Source organism: Aythya fuligula, chromosome Z (assembly GCF_009819795.1).
Source record: "Aythya fuligula isolate bAytFul2 chromosome Z, bAytFul2.pri, whole genome shotgun sequence".
NCBI classification, from domain to species: domain Eukaryota; kingdom Metazoa; phylum Chordata; class Aves; order Anseriformes; family Anatidae; genus Aythya; species Aythya fuligula.
Genome location: NC_045593.1, coordinates 31,908,759 through 31,925,831, shown reverse-complemented (window position 1 = coordinate 31,925,831; position 17,073 = coordinate 31,908,759). Strand labels below are relative to the sequence as shown.

The window sequence follows — 17,073 nt, the reverse complement described above, 5'->3', positions numbered from 1 at the left end:
TTGTTATTTTTGGTTTTGTTTGTTTGGTTGGTTTTGTTTGGTTTGGTTTTTAAGTGCCATATATGTCTTCATCGTGTTTAAATTTTTGCATTTGCATCCAGATGTAATCATTAGGTTGGTTTGAGTTTGACTGCAGGTATCTCACATGTGTAGTCATATTGCAGATGTTGAATCTTTGTCAGTACTTCACTTGGAAGTGCATGTTTCCAATTCTTCTAAGAGTTCTATTCACAGTCCTTTAACTTATATATTGTGGTGAGCTGGCACACACCATTATTATTTATTTTTTTTCCTACCAAATAGTGAGAGAACATAGCTGTCCCACATGAAGAACATTTTTTAGAAAGGCAGAAAGCATAGGTGGTGTTGTAATTATTCTGTGTACCTACCTCTTACAATTCAGTGTGCACCCATACAATTTCTAACCATCTTCAGAGGTAGGAGCTTCATTATCTTCATGCCACAAATAGGCTAAGAAATGGAAAAGTGAATTGTCACACTTAGAGATGGTAATGGTGCCACCAAATTCAGTGCTGTAAATAGAGAGTTGGGCTATCATAGTTAAAGCAACAATGAAACTGAGAAAGCTGTTGTCTTGGGAATAAAGGGATCCATCCTCACCAGAACTTCATAACCTTCAGTAAAATCTTTGTTGAGTCTTAATTTCTGCTGGTGCTAAGCACAAACAGTGCATATACTAGCAGCAAAGCTTTCACCTCAACACACTAACAGAAAGTATACATCAGCACCATACATTTGAGTAGAAAGTGTACTGCACTGGCAGAGTAGTCCTCAGTAGCTAAAAAGCCTTGGAGCCTCCAAGGTTCTAGGCAAATAACCAAAAAATGAAAGCAACAGCAAGTTCAAGAGAAATTGTTTCTTACCAATGTGAGAGAGAAAAAGAGTTAACTTTGCAGCTAAAACAAAGGAAGTACTTAAAATTCTCATCTTTGCTTTTGGGAGATTGACAAGTATTTATAACTCTCTGGGGAGGCAGGTTTGAACAGAAGACCAAACACTGATGGAAGGATTCCTCTACTGAAAGCAATGAAATAAAACAAAACAAAACAAAACAAAACAAAACAAAATAAAATAAAATAAAATAAAATAAGGAAAAGAAAAAAAGGAAAACAGGTTCTAAAAAGATAGTTATCTCCAGAGTAAAAATATGAAGAAGACCACAGCATAAAACTCAAATAAGTCTCTTCTAAGAGTCTTATAGAAAAAGGCTTCTGTCATAAATAACTGGTTACACTACTATAGAGAAAAATATGGAAAGGTAAAAGAGAAATTTACTATAAGAAAATAAATTCACGTACAGACGGAACACCAGAAATCACTGAGAACACTAACATAGTAAAATAAAATCAGTAAAAAATGAATGCTTTAGTTTTAACACAATTAATAGCATTGATAAAGGTGCTATTCAATTTATAGAACATTAAAACTCATATGAAGTGTTCAAATATTTTAATTTTAACATAATTAATAGTATCAATACAGGTACTATTCAATTTTTAGAGCATATACATGTAAGTTGTGTAAGGGGTTCTTAGAAGCAGGTGTTATATTGTTTTCATGTATTAAAAATGAATTCTAGGTTTTACAATATCTATTTTTTGATGCACTTCTCCAACTCCTTAATTATGTGCACATCACAAGAAGAATAGAAACAGTACGTGTTTTGTTCTCATAATTATTAAACTAACATCTCATACTCACTGAGAAAGTATTTGTTTGCTTAGTTCCCTACAATATCCAGCTGTGAAGTTTTGATCTTACAATCTCTTAATAACAAAGTTAGACCAACTAACACATAGCTCCTAAAGGAAATGGTGATACTAGGTGCTAATCTTCTGATTAAGATAAAACAAATACATAGATATCTATCTGAGTATTTGAGTGGACCCTCAGTAAGTCTGCAGATGACACCAAGCTGGGGGGGAAGTCTCTATCTGCTGGAAGGTTGGAAGGCCCTGCAGAAGGACATGTACAGTATGGGTCAATGGGCAGAGGCCAATGGGATAAGGTTCAACATAGCTAAGTTCCGGACCCTGCACTTTGGTAAAAACAACCCCATGCAATGCTACAGGCTCGGAGCAGAGAGGCTGGAAATCTGTGCCGAGGAAAGGGATCTGAGGGTGATGACTGATGCTCAAACGAACATGAGCCAGCAGTGTGCCCAGGTGGCCAAGAAGGCCAACAGCATCCTGGCTTGTATCAGGAATAGTGTAGCCGGCAGGACCAGGTGATCAACCCCCCGCCATACTCAGCTCTGGTGAGGCCACACCTCAAGTACTGTGTTCGGTTTTGGGCTCCTCACTACAAGAAGGAAATCAAGGCCCTGGAAAGTGTTCAGAAAAGGTCTATGAAGCTGATGAAGGGCCTGGAACACAAGTCCTGTGCGGATTGGCTGAGGGCACTGGGGTTGCTTAGTCTGGAGAAGAGAATGCTCGGGGAAACCTTACTGCTCTCTACAACTACCTGAAAGGAAGGTGTGGAGAGCTGGGGGTCAGCCTCTTCTTGCAAATAACTAGCAATAGGACAAGAGAGAATGGACTCAAGTTGCACCAGGAAAGGTTCAAGTTGGAAATAGGAGACATTTCTTCTCAGAAGGAGTAGTCAGACATTGGAATGGGTTGCCCAGGGAGGTGGTGGAGTCGCTGTCCCTGGCGGTGTTCAGGGAAAGCTTGGTCATGGTAATTAGAGACGGTTTATATTGGTGGTAGCAGGGTGGTTGGACCAGATGATCCTGTTGGTCTTTTCCAAACTTAATGATTTTATAATTCTCTGATACGTGCTAGAAACTTGGTGCCATTTGTGAAGGAGAGTTATTAACCATGAGGGTTGATAAAATTCCATGATAATTCTAATCAGAATTTATGTGTATGCATGCTAGTCTGTCTGCACAGCCTAAACATCAACTCGAAAATTAACTTTGGTTCTTTCATGTTAGTCTTGCAGTAACTGTTTTTCATTGTTGCCTGAATAAAGCAGCTACCTGTTCAAGCTCTAAGAAAGTTGATGCTTAGTGTTATGAATATGCATTAAATGACTTTCATGTTCTACCTGTGACATTAGAAAGTAATCATTTACTTCTCTGCAGTGCTGTATCTGTTTAGGATGAGAGCTAGCCCAAATAGCACAATGAAATTAAGTGTTCTTGATGATGTATGTCAAAATTTTTGTAGTATTCACCATAACATCTAAACAGTGTTTTATGAATCTTCAGGCAGATAGCAAAACAGCATATAAATGCAAGTTAATCTCACTGATACCCATGATATTGATATTGATATTGCACATAACATTTTTTGGGGGGAAGGAGGTTTGTGAGTGATCTGATTCATTTATGTAGCAGAAGAAAAGCACTATATAAAACAGCCCATTAAAAAAAAAAAAAAAAAAAAAAAAAAAAGCAATAAATAGAGAAAATATGACATTTCAGGAACATGCATGAGTATATAAGTAGTTCAATTACAGTGATTTTTCTTGGTGAGACTACTCATTTTCTTTAAGATAAATCATGTCATAAAAATAAATAAATAAATAAATAAATAAATAAAGCAAGCCATGGGCAGCCAATCAAGAAATAATTTTCTGAATGTGATTATTTGATACAGACTGCCTGGTTTTATGATCACTTGATCAATATTTTTTTTCACAATTTCAACAGTTAGGCAATCTCACTGTATCAATCTTACAGGATGATGCAAAACTGAAGTTGAAAGTTCTTATTTTAATGTGCATTGATTTTATCACATTATCTAAAATGTTTTGGAGCAGGTGCTTTTTGGACTCAAGTGTACAACATGAATGCTTTTCCTGTCTTTCATACAATCAAATTAAATAATGAAAACAAAAGCAAGGCAGTTCATTATGATATTTGAAAAATCTTCTCTAATTATTTTGAGCTGTACCAATCTCTAATTGTACCCCTTTTTCACTATAATGGAAAAGCCTGATTCTTTTCAAAATCATATTACTTAAATAATATGTATTAAAATGTTTGCTGTTACATTCGTTAAAAAGAAAGACAATGATATCTCTGAAAGCTTCTGTAGCTAATTCTAGGTACTCAGAAAAAATCACAGAATTTACACAAGTTACTTTGAATTTGATATTTGGATGCATTTTTGCTTTTCAGAGACTAATGTCAGAAATTTTCTAAGGAAATTTTATGCAGTTTTCTGGAAGTACAGAATTTGTACCTAAATTTATGTGTGAAATATCTTAAATATACTACATCTGGTGGTCAAGATTTTTTTATTTTTTTTTTTCGGAGATTTAGTAGTGAGAAAGATGGTCTATGTAAGTTTATTTAAAACTGATAGAAACACCTAGGTGTGCTTGCTGTCATTTGTTTGAGACTCCAGTAGGAGAGAAGTCTGCAAAACCATTTTTTTTTTTTTTTTTGAAGATCTAAGCTATCATCAGTAGTTCATGCTATCCTACTTACTGTATGAGTGTCACAGATGGAATTGATATGCATTTTATTTAGAAGAGAGAAGCAGCAATATGTTTTATTGATATAAAGTAGTGATTTATCAAAGCTTACATGACTTCAAGATCCAGTGATGACACTAGGCTATTTACTGTGTAGAAGAAAGGCTAAATGAGATGCACAGGGGATACCCTCTTGTTGAGTCACAAGGTTCAGAGAGGACCTCCCTGCTATCTGATCTCCTCCTTAGAGGATCCTAGGTGTGGCTGGATCCAATCCTAGTCCCAGACTTGGCCAGAAGTTGTATCTAAAGGATTATATGTGCACAATTAATTTCAGTAATAATCTAAGTGAAGCTTACAAAGTTAAGCAAGCTATTAGTCACTCAGTGAGGATCTGCTGTGGCAAGGAATTTCTCAACATTGAAGAGTAAGGGATCCATGCAGCAGGTGTAACCTCAAGAAGAGTCCCTAACCAAGGGAAGATCCTGCCATGCAGCCCACTACCAGGCAGGAGACCTCTAAGGGCTCTTGGGCTGCTTACTATTTATGGGTAAAGTGATTGACTTATAGTCATATTTGAATGTCAACTGCAGATGTTAATTTCTTCCAAATTTGGCTTGAGTTGCATATATACCAGCACGGTGGGTAGGTGGGTGCCTTGCTTAAATTAGCCCTTGGGGGAGCCCAGTCCGTCTCCCCTGAATCCGCTTTGATCCAGATGCAGCCATCACAACTAGACATATCCATTACAACCACTACTGGAGATTGTCACTTGAGAAGGGCTACAGGACATAAAGATCATATTAGAGGCTAGGGGGTGTCATAATGAGGTGGTAAGGACGATCACAGTCAACAACAGAGATATGGGAATTTGCTGGGTACTTGCTGATAGTTTCTAAAAGCTTCAGACACTCTGGTGCAGGAGAAGATTCCCCTCATGTTTAGGCAAGAATTTTGCAGAACTGTTCCTTCAGCCATGATTTCAATGATACTGACAATTATGCAAACCTAGCTACTAAATACAAAAATATTACATTACATAGTAAACTCGAGTATGTATCTTGGAAAATTTTGGCCTAATGGCTTACAAAAATTGAAAACTAAAGAAAGAATAGTCTTTTGCTTTGTAGAAGCATAAAGATTTTTGAAGCCCAAACTTAAGAAAATGGTTTTGTTAAAGGTTTTGGTGGTTCTCTTCCAGGGGAGCTTATTTGTGGTTTTCTAAAGGGAATTATGATGGTAAGGTGGAGCTATGGAGATAAGAGTGTTTATGGTCCTGTTTATTACATGACCTCCATGCAGGCTTAGATGCATCATACTAAACATTGCTTCCTCCCCCTCCACCCCGCCTTGTTTTTTTAAGAATCATTTTAATACATCAGGAAAAACAGTTCAGACAGACTTTTTTTTTTTTTTTTTTTTTTTTCTAGGAGTGCAGTACATAAAGCAAGAACACATACACATACAGAAAAAATATATGTAAACTACATATTAGAAAGAAGTTTTCCCCATTTGCCAAATGAGATAAATTACCTGAAATTCAAAAGCAACCAAACCCACTTTTTATAATCCCTAATATGTTTCAAGGTAAGGTAATACTCAGAGCAGATTATGTCATCACAGTTATTTAAATAATATACCTGAATATGGTTAATTAATTAATTAAAAGCGGAAGAATGTAAAGATTGATTTTTACAGTCTTCCCAAAGTACAATATACCAAAACGCTATTGTGTAGTCTTAAATTAAGACTATATGCTATATATTAATCTAGCTGCAGAAATTTTCTCAGTTACTATAATATCTGACCTACTCCCAAATACTTCAAAAGAGTGCATGTAGTAATCTTCCTGACTACCTCTCCATTCTACAGGGAAATTATTTTGATCCCTTTTCTATAAAATAAATGAGTTTTGTATTTGGTTATATAGCAGATGACCCTTGTTATTGCTAATAAATTCAAGGAAAAACAGTTGCATTGTTGAGCTCAGACACAACCTTGGTACTCTCAGTCAACTGTGTTGCTTATGTGGAATAGTGTCTCTCAGATTCCTATATATGTATTCTTCTTGTTTTTTATTCATCTGCATCTTACTTATATAATTTACCATATGCAGAGCTTCTTGTGCTTACACTGTTTCTTATATCCTCAACACATACATTGCTATGCTAAGCTTAGTCTCTCAGACTGTCTGTTTAAAGGCAGGAACTGGCTCTCTATAGCTGTTTTACTTCATTAATTTCATTAACAGAACAGTTTGTGATGACTTCGCAAATAAATAATTTTCATAACATGAAAACTTTCTATTCCTTTGCATATTTTTACTTCATTTTTCTTAGCCCTGCATGTTACTCCTAGCCTTCCAGCCACCACATTGATCTGCTTGAACATTATCTCAGCATGCATTTGGGCCCATAACTTCCAGCTACACAGAGTATCTAATTCTTTCAGTTTATGATTCAGTCCATTTTATTCTACTGGAACTGATTCACTACTGTACCTGTGTTAACAAAGGACTTTTTTCATTTGTATAAATTTATTTCATAAAAAATAAAGTAAAATAAATACCACCACCTCTCCACTTTTTTTTTTTTTCCTTTTTTTTTTTTTTTTTTTTTTGGTAGACAGCGCATTTTTAGGTTCATCTTTGATCAGCTAGATAAAAGTTGGTGAGAAAATTTTATTGAAAGAAAAATGAAAAATGGTTACATGTACTATACATAAAAGCAATTTAATATTTAGTAAGTAAATGCTCACAAATATTGCTGAAGAGAGTTTTCATGTATAATTTGGAAGTATTCAGTCTGACTAGATTATAATAAATTTCATTTTATGCTGCCTGTCACAGGATTTGATGTCATTGTATTTTTTAGAGGTAACATTGGATTTCATGACTATTTAAGATGACTATGATGGGATTACGTGTGTTATTCTTGAGCTCAGGCTATAAAACAGTTCTATTAAAAAACTTTTTTTTTTTTTTTTAATAACAAAATCTCAGTTCAGATTACTGACAATATAATTTGTAGTACAATTTGTTGACTAAATTGCAGCAAGAGTTGTAGCAAAGCTGAGTGAGTCCTGTTTTGTTCTATGTTCAACATCCTGTGAATGAATCCCCAAGTCATTCCTGATTTACTGTTCCATGAGAAATATTAGCTGCTATTGCCAGACAAATGTGAAAGTATCATCTTTAAAATACATCATCTTTAAAATACTCTCTCTTTCAGTCTTCCAGAAAACCTGCTTGAGCTTGGTTCACAATGGTTCACAATAGGTCTTTAAAAGCCATGTGGTATTGTGAAAAATGCTTTGGAAGAACACAAATGCTAGTTCTGAACAGATCAGAAAGAGCACTGCCTTGGATCACCAAGTGCTCTGTTCCTGCTTCAGAGACAGACTTCTGTCATCCTAGGATGCATGAGTGGATATTGAGTTTTCTTTCACACAATGACTCATGGTACAGACATTGTCAGCTTTGAAAGCAGTACTTCCTATTAAATGCAAAACATGTTAAATCCTAGACTAGTCCCATTTCAATTTCTGGCAGCAGCAGTATTTCATGTAGAAGAAGTCTCTGATATTTTTAGGGTAGCAAAATAATCCTCAGAAAAAGTGTTTGTGACATAGCGTATCTTTGTCTTTTTGAGAAGAAAACCTTAGAAGTGTTAGCTATCATAGGTTTTAGAAATAATCAATGTTTTTTTATTTATTTATTTTAATGTTATGATTTATATGTTGTAAGCCACATATATATTACTAAGTGAAGGTGTAATGTATTGTATTTCTAAGTAACTCCATGCTCATTAAAGGATATTTATCAGGCAGTAGTAATGATAACCTGGACACAGAATTGTGAGGAAGCTAGTTTTTAAGCAGTGTGTGTCCTCTACACAGAAAGCTCTTCTGTTTTCTTCTGGAATGGAAGTAAATTAATTTGTTTCCCTCAGAAGAAAAATATACCTTTCACTTCCTTTTCTTGACACTTCCTCTGTACTATTTTGACTTCAGTGGTGAAAATCACATGAAGCCAAAAAATAAAATAAAATAAAATCCATATCTTTTGTGTGTGTGTGTGTGTGTGTGTGTGCGCGCGCCAGTTCTTCCGCATTAGTGGATCCCCTCAGTATATGTGAGAGCAAGGGAATATTTTAATAGGTGGGCAAGAAAGATGAGGGACTCCTCCCTCATATTCAGAAATATGGGGAATGAGATCTAGAGTACACCCATTCCCTCCACGGCCAGGCCACTGGGAAAAGACTTCACCATCTGCCCATACAAGAACTTATTTTGTGTCCTCCATTCATGTAGGTTCAAAGGTTCCACACATTGTATTATCGCCAGCATTTGGGCTTCTCTCTGCAAATACTAGAAAGAAATTGTAAAGCATATTGCCTTATTCTCCTATATTTTTCTTCTTTCATCTAGGATTTCCATAGTTACAATGCATGTGTTCATAGGGTAGAAAGATTTGAAAACAAAACCAAACCAAATAGGAAATTACTTTATCTAGCAGTAATACTCATTGACACCATTACAATCACCTTTCACTTGTAGTCATATAAGTGTTATGACTGTTTTAAACTTGTTCTTCTGACTAATGAAAGGAATGCTGCATTAGATGCAGAAAAACTGTGCATAGTTTGTACCAGCAATGTTAATGTAAGGCTTAATGAATTTCAAGGGACATGAATCTTCAATCACATCTCCAGTGCTCATTGTCTCTTCTGACATTTATTTATTTATTTATTTTTCTCAGTCTGATGTCATGCTAAACAATACATGTATATAGGGATGGCTAGCTACGGTGGGGTGGGGGCCGTCTGCTCAGGGATAGGCTTGGCATCAATCAGCGGGTGGTGAGCAATTACACTGTGCATCACTTGTTTTGTACACATTATTATTATTATTATTATTATTATTATTATTATTATTATTATTATTGTTATTGTTATTATTGTTATTATTATTATTACTATTATTATTATTATTATTATCCTGTCTTAATAAACTGTCTTTATCTCAACCCACAGGCTTCACTTTCCCATTTCTCTCCCCCATCCCAGAGAGGGAAGGGGGAGGGTGAGTGAATGACTGTGTGGTGCTTAGCTGCTGCCTGGGTTAAACCACAATACTTAGTATGAATTCAAGTCCTGCATCCAGATCATTTATAAAAATATTAGGCAGAACTGGCCCTAAAATGAAGCCCTGGGGGAACCCCACTATTGACCAGCTTGATACAGCTCCATTTGTCTTGGAGCCTAACCTGTCAGCCAATTTTTAACCCATTGTATTTTTCTAGCTGTATGCTGGACACTTTGTTAAGAAGAATGACGTGAGAAGTATTGTAAGCTTCGCTGAAATCCCAAAAGGATATATTACTTACTAAATTTTTATTATTACTTATTGTATTACAATATTACTTACATAGTGTTTATATATTATTTATTACTTATATATAGTATTCATAAAGTAAATATTTTATTTCTATTTATATATTTCTATTTATTATTATTTATATACTATATATATATAGTATATGTGGTATATATGTACTATATACTACTTAGTATTATTTATATGTAACATTTTAGAATTACTTTCATGTGAAAACAAATTTTAAATAAAGCTGATGGTATATCCACTCCAGTTCCATTGTCAGGTCCTTAAATTTTGCAGCTGTGACATTAATGCAGTTAGTATCATTTATGTTTGTCAGCTTGGATTGCAGAGTATGTAGGCTGCATTAAAAACCATTCAGTAAAATTATAGCATAGTGGAAACAACATATCTGAAAGCTGTGTAACATCAGTAACAGAAATGGTCACAATCACAAGCTGAGTTCATCCCACTGTCTTAGGCGGTATTATCATTCCTGTAGGTTTCACACATCTAGTACAAATGGGGCAAAGGAGGCAGAAGGGGACAATATCACCCCCTGATCTGCCAAGTCCTCTCCCAAACCACTCACTTTTGCTCTCCTCTTTTGTGAAGAAAGAAAAAGATGCTTGTGCCCCCTTCTCAGTTCAAACTAGTTTGTTATGTGTTTATTGTGATGATTTGTTGTTTTATACTTGAGTGAATATGAGGTAATTACTAATAAAAGTCTCTTGTATTTATTAATATTTTAACATAGAATAATAATGTATAGAAAGGAGAAAAAAACAGAGATTTAAAACATGACTTATGTAATTTGGATCCATCCATATATTTAGACTACTAACATGAGAAGTGAGCCTTGGTGTACATATTAAGCTATTCTTGATCTTATTACTTGCCCACACCATAACATGTAAAATGTGTAAAATACTTAAAGCAAAGGCAGTCATCATAGAACTGCTGTTGTTCTTCCCCCTTCATTTTTAAAATGAAAGGAAGGAGAAGAAAAAAAAAGAATAAAAAAAGGCACAGATACATTAAAAAATGGACTAGACAGGGCAATCGTGTTTTCCTAATCCTTATTCTTGGCAAGCTCCCAGTTTAACCCTGATTTAATGTAATCTAAATCCTAACCATGTCTGGAAACTAGACCTCAAATTAGAAATCGTAATCATTAAAATTCATATTGCTCTCCTTTGCTGTGCACTTGCCTTTTATTCAGCAGTGCAAAATGCGTGGTTTCATTCTTACGACATTTACATATAGAAATATATGGGAGGATGTATCCTCTCTGTTTCAGATGTTTAGTGTTTCTTTCCATAAATATGTGATATTGTGCACTCAAAATACTTCACGTCCTCTGCCTTTGGTTCATTACAATAAATCTGGGTGAATCCTCTCCTTATGTTAAAAAAGGGACATTTGGCAGGGATTCTTGGATTCCCTGCTTTTCTTTAGGACATGACCTCTTCTATTTTCCATTCCCACTAAGCATAACTAATATCCAGAAATTCAGTAACGGACAAATTTGGGCATATGATATTCAGATGATATGCTGTGCCATGGCAATTAGCCTGAGTACAGAAGTAAGAATGACTCTTTATTCTTAAGCTTGCTTTTCTTATATAAGTGAGAATTCTCCAAGTGTTGATTCTTGTCAGCAGGTATTTCACTATTAAAGGTGACCTGTTCACATGAGTGGGACAGGTCATATTGGAAAGAACTTGCTGTGCACAACTTTAATTTAGCAGATTTTGAGAGCTTAAGAAAGTACAAATTCCTTTTCCCTTTTCATGTCATTATGAAAATATCTAATTTCAAAGACTCAATGTACTAATCTGTTAAAACAGAGAATTTGTTTAAGGCTAAATTCTAAAAACAATGAATGCTTACTGTCTTAATGCAATGTGAAATTGCTGCTTCAACATTCATACAAATGGTAGTTCAGGCTAAGTGTCTTTATGTTTTGTTATAAAGACATTACTTTGCAATTTGCAGAGTAATTGCATAGAGCTACTAAACAAATTTGTTTTCTTTTGCATCAAAAATGCTTCATGCATCTTGAAGATATTTTAAAATGTATTTTTAAATGTATGTTTTATAATGGGATTGTATGGACTGCTAGTCTCTTGTTGAATATTTACTGACTGGCTCTGATCGGTGCCTAATTCCTCTTCCTTTGTGGTATAATTGCTTGAAATGTAAGATGAATCACAGCAGCCACCTTATATTCTTAATATGTATTTTCTTACAACACAGCCATTTCCCGCTTTTACTGACCTACGGCACCACTAAATAAAAGTATCCATCTGTATATAACAGCTTTGAACAAAGAACCCTGGAAAAAAGAATTAATTGTCTGTTCATAATTAGTTTTTTGGCAAAGTTTACTTTGTAAAATATTTCAATAGGAATAATGTTTATTAATTGACACTTTTCTTATTCCTCATATCTTTTCAAACTAACTTAGTCTTTTATGTATAATAAGAAACTGCTTTGTTTTTATTATTTTTTATTTTATTGTGTTTTTTTTTTTTGTTTTTTTTTTTTTTTTTTTTTTCATAGTTCTTTATTAGTAGAGCAGAATACCAGCTTTGCTGCAAAATGTTGGTTTTCATCTTTCCCCCACTCTCTTTAATTTTACTGTTTTCAATCCCACTTTCAGTTCAGTTGCAGGAAGAATGATTTTGAATAATATGGTCATGATGTCAAAACAGTGCAAATTATATGCTGCTGCCATCTGGAATAGTGAAAATAAAAGCTTTATTTACACTGTTCTTTGAAATAATAAACTTTATTGCAGCAGTTTATCTTCAGTATCTATAGTGTATTCTGGGAATACTCCATGTGTGTCTTTTTATTCTGTGAGCTACAGAATGAATAAAATTTGCCAGTGGCAAAGCCATCAGTGAATCTTGAAATAGATTAAATAGATTTATTTTTTTTCTTTCTGAATAGAATGTTCCTCCCCCCATTTCCACAAAGAGAATAATTGTTTCACATAGGACAGTGTATTTTAAAAGGCACAGTGAAATACTTTGACTATGCATCTTTGTTAAATTACATAGATTAAACTAGGCAAATTACACAGATTAAATTACAGGTTAATGTGTTTATTCTGAAACACAGGTGTGTCTATGATATAAATAGTTTATATGGAAGAAAATACTTAACACCAGTATTACCCAGTTTTCATGTCAACTATCTTGGACCCTGGTGCTATTATCTTGCCTTTATACTCCATAATCCTCAATCAATGTCAGCACAATTTTCTTTGGGTAATTCACTTGTACACTTCATACCCGTAACATAGCATTACTTTAGTGCTCTGTATCTGAGAAAATTATTCACAGCATTCTGCCTTTCTTATTAAATCACAATACTGATTGTCAAACAGATTCAGCAAGGTAGCTGCAGAAAATTTAGGACTTTAAGATCCCATTTGCTTCTGTAAGCTGCCACTTTTCTTGTTTCCAGTAGATCACAGAAATGATCTGAAAGCAGTTATTTACAGGAAAAGTAGTCAAAATTTAAAGGTGTCATAAATGCCGGATTAAAGGAACAGTTTCTCTTCCTTTAGCTGTATTGATAGATTTATCATGAAGAGTCAAATGTAATGTAGTAGACTTGGATAAAGTCCTCTTCTTTGGATCCTGCTTTTATATACATGTAGACTTGACAGCATACAGACATAGCTTTGGAATTTGCTAGAGTCTTCTGGAAGATTTATATCATTTGATAAAAAGAGATTGCAATAACATGTTTTCCCTTGAAGATGAGACAAAACAATTATAGTTTAGAGCAGAACAGAGCTTGTGATATACAGTTGAGCCACAATTATGTTCAGAGCTTTAGTTTTTGTTTGTTTGTGGAAACTTAGAGTTGAATATGGCTTCTTTTTGTTAGAGCATAATTTAACTTGAAATGGAGGTATTTTCAAAATTACACTCCATCAAAACTAGTGTTTACACAAATGCTGAGTTTAATGTAGGAATCTTGAGAAGACTGTTTACAGATGAGCAGTGTTGAACAGACTAAATACACAAAGAAAAAGTTTTGAAATATTTTCTAAGAACTGTGATAGAAAACAAGGCAAGTAGTTTTGTATCATCCTCTCTTAAGGATTCATGGGATAACTATCCTGTGTTGTTCAGATCATAGATTCAATTAAAATTATTTTTTGTAGAGGCCTTTCATCAACTGGAAATCATACTAGCACAGCAGTAAAGGCATTCTCTTAACACCAGTAATTGAATGCATTGTTTCATAGTGGCTCACACTGTTAACACACCTAACAAATTCAAAGAATGTGCTCTATTTCTAAATGTCTTGCATATGCCGTCCTAAGCAAGATATGTATTACATGTATCACTCACCACGCACAAGGACAAAGAAATCTGCCCTTTAACGGCCTCTCAGATTGACAGTACCATTGACAGTACTTGAGAAGGTCAAGTATGATTAAAATTGTTGATGAATTGGAAGCTAATTCAGTAGAACTGAATATGAATATGAAATATTGGCATATAGCATGGTTTCGAGCCTAATGAGCATATTAATAAGTAGTAAAAATATTTGTCTTTTCACGTTATGTACAAGTTTAGAACTATCAATGTATCAAAAATTTGTAATACTTATTTTTCTCTTACAGTGACTGAGACTGTTCGCTAATACGATGCGCAGCTGTGTTGTACAGTGTTTGATGATTTGTCAAACTTGCTATCATCAAAATGTAAAGACAATTTTGTACAAATCACTGATAAACTTAGGGGAAGAAAAGCAATTATCATTTTAAAAACTAAAACCACTGTGATAAGCACTCCAATTAGAAATTTCATTATTTCCACAGCCCATTTTATGTTGAATGTTGGGTTTTATTGCCAAATACCTGAAAGCCAGATTGGAAACAAGCCACAACTGTCAAAAATATAACAGTTCTGGCTATTTGAATCCGTTACATTGTGATGTTTCTCATGAAAATTTAATGAAGACCATTCATTCAAAGAGATTCTATGCATACAAGGAATGGATGGAATTTAATTATCCTTATTAAAAATAAGACAGGAAAGCTCTTTACTACTCCATCCTATTAGTATTCAAGATAAATTATCTTTGTTGTACAATTGTGTATCCCCAAAAGTAACTCTGGAGTTTTCAGTATGGGAAGGGAAGGGAAGGGAAGGGAAGGGAAGGGAAGGGAAGGGAAGGGAAGGGAAGGGAAGGGAAGGGAAGGGAAGGGAAGGGAAGGGAAGGGAAGGGAAGGGAAGGGAAGGGAAGGGAAGGGAAGGGAAGGGAAGGGAAGGGAAGGGAAGGGAAGGGAAGGGAAGGGAAGGGAAGGGAAGGGAAGGGAAGGGAAGGGAAGGGAAGGGAAGGGAAGGGAAGGGAAGGGAAGGGAAGGGAAGGGGTCATAAAAATAGATTTAAATATTTGTTCTGTGTCAGGAGTCAAATCTTGTCAGTTATTCTCAAAGTAAATACTTTGTGTTTATAAACAGTCATGAAACATACCTGTCTTTATGAAAATCCTATGGATAGTCATGCATTTAACACTTAATTACTGCTCAGTGGAGGAACTAGCTTTAACAAATTAAGTACTTACTGAAGAATTGTGTTTGATATACTAGAGCAGTATCCATGTGCATTTGTGTTGCAAGTGGTTAAGGAAACTGTGAGTAACAACAGATCCCAGGAACTACAAAGATTTATAGGGTATACTCGTTTAATATACACTTTTCAGAAAGGTCTAAAGAATTCCCTGAAACAGTTTGAAAAGACTGCATAGTTTCCATGCAAACAGTTGACATTGCACTATTTCTTCTAAGTTAACTTTCTCAATTTATAGTTAGTATTGATCACCTTCCTTGATTTTTATTTTTTTTTTAGCTTTCCCTCTTTGAACTGAAATAATAGCATTCATTTTGCAATAAAAATATATTTGCAGACTTAATGGGAGTGTTGACCAAGATGGTGTAATTCAAATAGATTGTTTTACCTGCTTTAATTTATGTTATGATAAATTGTCTGATCTCACTGTGCTTCCAGTGTTACATGCTTGAGCGTATTATCCTAAGGTGAATTGCTCTTGTGTTTAGAATGTCTTACTATTTCAGTATTGATTGGCTGAGGATTTTTGACCATATCTGGGTGTTTTGACTGACAAAGGTGTATTGATTCAGGATCACTATGAGTTTCCTGTTACTTTAACTTTGATATTTGATCATGTTCATGGAAGATGTGCTAATCTGGAGGCTGGAGCACCTCTCCTATGAAAAAAGTCTGAGAGAGCTGGCGATATTCAGCCTGGAGAAGGGAAAGCTCTGGGGAGACCTCAATGCAGCCTTTCAGTACTTAAAGGGGGCCTATAAGAAAAATGGAGAGCAACTTTTTCCTCAGGCAGATAATGATAGGACTAGGGGGAATATTTTTAAACTGAAAGAGGTCAGATTTAGATTAGATGTTAGCAGGAAATTCTTCACACAGAGGGTAGTGAGGCAGTGGTTTCCCAAAAGTGGTTGCCAAAAGAGGTTGTGGATGCCCCATCACAGGAGGTGATAAAGAAGAGGCTGGACAAGGCCCTGGGCAACCTGATCTAGTGGGTGGCATCCCTACCTATGACAGGGGGATTGGAACTTGAAGGTTCCACTTTTAAGATGATCTTTAAGGTCCCTTCCAACCCTTATCATTCTATGATTCTATATTATTTGTAATTCCAAGATCTAGAGTTTCTCAGTGTTTTGAAAACTTTCAGTGCATTCATCCTCACAATATTAGCAGTAAACTGTGGTCCATCCTACAGGTAGACACCTGAAGTACAGCGATATTAAATGTTAAGACCAACAGCACATAGGTAATATGTGAAAAAAGCTAGAATTTTAACTTGAGTCTCCTAAGTCCATGGCCATATTGTACACTGCATGATCACACTTGCTTAATATTTATCTTATGTAAAGAAGATTGTTTTTTTCCTGTTGTTGATAGGCATTCTAATTCAATATTTCACATAAAACAGTAGGGATGCTAGTAAGATAGCAATATCAGTGTTAGAACGTCCCACAGTAGAAATCTAATGATTATGAGCTGCATAAAGTATCTAAGCCAAATTAATACATTTTATGTAAAGTAGCCACTTTTTTAATGAACTTTCTGTTCTGTGTCAACATTTTGATCACTGTAAGTTACCAAAAACACTGCTTGAGTACCTTTTTTTGCATCAGTTCCTACTGTATAGCCTGTTATGGGTAGCTTACAC

General features: G+C 35.0%; 1 protein-coding gene across 43 annotated transcripts in view; it reads left to right on the top strand.

Annotated features, from left to right (window-relative positions):
* The window catches only part of PTPRD (protein tyrosine phosphatase receptor type D), a 408,570-nt gene that overhangs the window by 227,793 nt on the left and 163,704 nt on the right, over positions 1-17,073 (top strand). The window lies entirely within an intron of this gene.